This window comes from Melospiza melodia, chromosome 21, assembly GCF_035770615.1.
Source record: "Melospiza melodia melodia isolate bMelMel2 chromosome 21, bMelMel2.pri, whole genome shotgun sequence".
Lineage (NCBI taxonomy): Eukaryota > Metazoa > Chordata > Aves > Passeriformes > Passerellidae > Melospiza > Melospiza melodia.
The window spans coordinates 7,782,996-7,788,416 of record NC_086214.1 but is presented as its reverse complement, the minus strand read 5'-3'; positions in this window follow the sequence as shown (position 1 = coordinate 7,788,416).

Sequence of the window (5,421 nt, the reverse complement as noted above, 5' to 3'; positions counted from 1 at the left end):
TTTAATGCTCCTGTTTTTATAAAATATCAAAATACCAATTTTGTGAGGGTTTTTTCTCCCATCTTTTTTTTTTTTTTTTTTTGCTGTCAGTGGTTTGAAATGGAATTTTCTTGATGAACTGGTGCTTTTGTGATTTATTGACAAACCTAATGTTCACCAGATGGTCCATTGGGCACTGCAGTCTTACTTAACCTCTTGTCTTTTATACATAAGCTCCATGTATTAATTGAGAATTCCTCTAGCTTATTGCACTAGGAAGAGTGTCTGGCAAATAGAATTATGTTCCATTCCACAGCCCCTAGCAATGGAAGTGTAAATAAAACAATCTGAAGTTCTTGTGAATATGCAATATGCCCTCCCCATTTCAGTGATGTGGCCAGTTCCTGAAACCACTGGACTCATTTGCTTTGGTGCAAAAGAGCAGAAATAGTGGAATATTGGCTGTTTTCCTCATGGTAAAGTTCACCTAGGTGCACTGAGAATGCAGGAACAATGAATTTCCTCCTTCAGAGACATCTTTATTATGTGAGGAGGTGTCCATGACATAACAATAACACCTGGTGTGTCACCTTTGGTGACATCCTTAGGTTTCAGTGAGACCCACACACACCAAGGATGTGTTTGGCCAAAGATCATCAAGTCTAGGGACAAAGGGAACAATTTGGGAACTGCAGCCCATGAAAGCAGATTACCTCTCACTTTTCTAATCCAAGAGCAGCCTGGGTTTTAAATGCCCTACAGTTTCTTGTATTTGGACTTCTAGGAACAGGACATATTCTGCCTATGTGGAATATTGCATGAACACTTCCTGCGTGGGAGGCAGGAGGATGCTGCAGCCAAAGGAAAACAAGCTTCTGCTGTTTTAACAGCTCATGAAAATGCTTTCCTTGTGCATCAGTGCTGCTGGAGCCACAGTCCCACAGACACTGAGAGGAAGAAACAAACCACTTATTTTCTGTTTCCATCTTCTTAGGCTTTGTAGGAAGAGAACTTGAGGGCAATGTGCTGAATTCTGCCCTCATCAAGAGGGGCAGAAATTCCATGAGAAAGCTCTAACATCTGCATGGTTCAGGGATGTCACATTCACCCCTACCTGCATTTTCTGCTGTTCCAGCAAAATCCTGCACTCTGTGCACTTCAGTAATAGAGAACAACTGGATTGAGAAGGCTCTCAGCACACAGAAAATTAATAAAATAAATTTCCCCTTGCCCCTGCGTGCAGAAGCTGTGTGAACATTCCTGCACTAGCACTGTTTTTCCAGTATAACAAGTTCATTCCAAATTTTATCCAGTAGGAATTATCTCTTTTAAATATATCAGTGGGCACAGCTGGGGCAAAACTCACTCCTTTCCTGCAGGAATCTTGCTGAAGATGTGGACAAGGCTTTAACACTTCTTGCCACCTGTTCCTGTAAGAACTGAAGCATCACTCAGAGCTGTCCCTCCCAACACCATGAGCAGCCCCCCTGGGCTTTGGTGACTCAGAAATCTTCTTGCAATGCAAGAGCCCACACAACCTGTCCTTCTACCTCCTGAGCTTTCCTGGACAAGCCCAGCTTTTACCACTGTTTTTTGTCCCCACAATGTTTTTCCTCACAGTCTGTGACCACTGTCCATGGGATGGGGCTGTAGATTGGCAGTGGGAGGTCATGGAGGTTGAGGATTTTCTGTTGGCACAATCAAAAAGGTGATTTATGAACAAACTTCTGCTTCAGGCTCTTCTGCAGACCCAAGCAAGCAAGTGACAGCTCCTCTCAGCAAAGGACTGAGCTGCTCATGGGGATGGATGTTTCATTTTCAGACCTAATTTGGAAATTTTCTGAGAGGTGGGTCTGTAAAATGCTCTTTTGTGGCACAAACACATGTTCAAAGTGTAATGCTACCTTGCATAAGCCCCACAAAATCACATTTCCCACCAAGTGAGTACTGAGCTGCAGTCACTCAGGCATCAGATGTCAGACAGTGCTTATGGTTTTTACACTGTGAAAATTTCAGAATGAGGCTGAAGAGGAGATGAAACAGCACTCAGGCTTACCTTTGGCCTTCAATCCAGAGAGATTTACTTTTTCTCATGCAAGCTGGTAGGTAAAAACTTGGAGGATAATGCTCTTGAAGGATGAGGTTACACTTTTCCATCAAAGCACAGTTTCTGATGAGTCCTTTTTCATCTGTAACTGTTGCATGACTTCTTCCAGTGCAGTTTCTGTGACTTCTCAGGCTGATGGGAGCCTGGTCTGAGCAGTTCCACATTCTTCCCTCCCTCCCTCCAGTCAGCACTAGGGCTCACACAGCAGGTACTGCCTGAGAAGAAACCTCTGCTCCCTAAATTTCCTTTCTGGAATCTGGGAGCTGACATCCCTCCCTCTTTAGTTCTGCCTTGTTTGGATCTTGCTGAGGTCACTTTACCCTGCCCTGCTGGAGGCTCCCTCACACCTGCAGATGGGGCAGGAGCAGGGAGCAGTGGGCAGGACGGAAAGCAGGACCTCCTGACCATGGATTAGGTTGAGCCAGGCTTTACCACGAGGAGAGGCTTAGTTTGGATTGCAATTTTGAAGCAAATCACTTGATTGCTCTAACTTACCTTGAGCAACCTGAGTAGCTTTTTTGGAGGAAGTTAAACCAGAGGCCCTGCTTGGAATTCAGTCCAAATTGCCTTTGGTTCCTGGTGGGACCAAACCCGGGCGCAGCTGTGATGCCCTGCAGCACCAAACAGTGAAGCACCACCAGGGTGCTCCCAACCACCAGAGCTCTGCAGACCCTCTGAAGTGGTTTGTGGCTGTGCAGAGCCCCGGGTTCCATTTGACCCTGGGTGCCCTCAGGCTTTCTGCAGTTCTGCTCCTTCCTTGTTGCTGCACTTTTATCTTGGTTCAAAACCCATTTCTTACCTTCTTTTTCTGTCTGTTACCCCAGAATGATGGCATTTCAAGGGCAGTGCAGCTGAGGAGCCTGCTGCAGATTGCTTGAGGAGATCTTTGGATTGGGCCATGCCACCAATCTGGCTGTACCTTGGACCCTTGGACCATCATGACAACAATTTGGGGTCACGCTTCCCCTTCTATAAAGGGGAAGGACAAATGTTCAGATAAACATCATGAAAATATTCAAGATTCAAAACAAGCCTGTATCAACCCCAATTTAATTTCAATCTCCACTTTCACAGGGGGACATAGGGCTGTGCTCATGGGGTTTGGATGCAGATTCAAATAACCAAAGGGAACAAAGAGCAACGATTAATTCCACAAAACAGATTTTCACCAAGCATCATTAAAACGATCAGATGGGAAATGAACTTGCATGAACCCTGGCAGTTGCTCTTCAGTGTCAGCCCTTTCACAAACAATTACTATTTAGATGGGAAAAAACAAAGAAGCAGGGTAGAATTGATAATGTATTTTATTAACTCTTGCAAGTTTAATCCCCTAAACCTTTCTGAAACCTTGTGAAAGGGGAGAGCAGCCTTTGAAATAGACTGCAGAGAAAGGTTCTCATGAGTTCCCCCAGTTTGTTGTTCTGCTTAGAGGCAGGATTGTTGTTACAAACGTTTGTCTGACCTGCCTAAACCTTGTAGGTAGCCTCAAGTCCAAAGCTAGCCTTAGATTTATGCATTTTTTCCCCCTAACCTAAATCTTTCTGTCTGCAAATTAAGCCAATTTCATCCTTTGCATCCTCTCTGTAATGACGTTAGCACAGTGGAAGCCTGTTTAGTTTTCTTTTTTTCAATAATCTTTTTCCAACTTTTCCTCCCAGTAATCTTTTCTCCACTCCTAATTTGTCTTGCTCTCTTTAGGATTACCTTAAATTTGTGCATATTTTGTTTTTAAACATCCTATGCCAACTTGGACACAAAATTCCAGCACCAGCAAGATTGGAATAATTATTTCAGAGGTTGGTTGTCTGTAAAAAGCCAAACAAACCAATCCCCCCCTCTGTGATTCAGCAGCAATGAAGGTTATGAATGTTTCTAGGCAATGTGGGCAGAAGTTTATTCCAGACCTCTCTTCCTTAATAACTGCTTGTTTCTGATCCCCCTGTAGCTTCTTCTGTCTATCCCAGAAAGTTCCTCAGATCTGATTCCCTGTGCCTCTGTTACCTTGGTAATGTGCCAGCAGGGGTTATCTGAGGACATTACCTTGAATTTTCACGAATGTTAACAAGGTGTAGATTGGTCTGGAGCCTCCTTTTTCTATTTGAAAGCAATGCCAAAAGCATTTAAGGTTTTCATCAATGAGCTGGGTGATGGGACTGAGTGCAACAAATCCATGTTGTTCCCAGCAGCGTCCGTGCACAGGACGACAGGCAATGGACATGCTGGAATAAGGAAAGCCCCTTTAAACTCTTGGATTGTGAACATGGTCAGATATCAGAACAGCTTGGCCAGATTTGTTGTGGAGCTCCCAAATATTGCTGGAGGTATCCCAAACGCAGCTGTACTTGGCCCTGGGAATCCTGATGCTGCTCTGAGCAGGAGGTTTGGTCTGGCCAATCCCCTGTGCTGCCTTCCCACTGCAAACCCCTGAGATGCTGATGTTCCTGGTGTCAGCCCTGTTAGCACAGCCCAGGGGACACTGCCCCTGCTCTGGGGTGACACCTGATCCATCTGTGCTGCACTTGGAACCCCAGATCCCTCCTAAGCAGCTACACCCTGACCAGTTACTGACCATTGCTCCTTGAATTTTACTTTCTTCTAACATGTAACAACCTGCACTGATCTTTGGTTCCTTCTCGTTGGCTTTCTATCCCTTTAATTTAAAGCTGTTCTGAATTCTATCCCAATCCTCCAAACTCCAGAAAAACTGCTTTAGCTTATAGCCCATCATCCAAAATTTTTGTATGTTCTCTATTTCACCCTCCAAAATGTTAATATTGAGCAGTATCTGACCCTGGGACAGATCCTCCTCCTTTTCCCTCTCCCTTGTCATCTTGAAATGATTTTATCAATGCTAATTCACATTGGACATGTTTTAACTGTACTCAGGGGCACTGGTCTTTAACCTGCCTGCAGCTACAAAGTTCTGCACCTTTGGGCCTCACCTCATTTTCTCCTCAGTCTGTTTGAATCCAGGTGGTTACCAGCAGGATGTTGATGAGCCAAATCTCCCTGAGCCTGTGACAATGCTCAGCCACATCTCTGAGCCAGCCTGTGACAATGCTCATGCCCAAGTGTGGAGGGAGAGAATGTAAGAGAATAGTGCAGAAGGTAATCTCACACCTGAGGAGTTGCAGCTGTACTAATCACCAAAGATTAGGAACAGGCCTGCCCTTAACAAGCCACAGCTGTGTCCAATAAGAAGAAGAGTGCTACAAAAGAGTGGGTTAGCTGGGTGAGGAGGGAGATGGAGTTTGTTGGCTGGGCTGTGGCGATGAAGGAGTAAGTGCTGTGAGGAGCTGTCCATGAGAAATCCCCAAGAAGGTATGGAACTT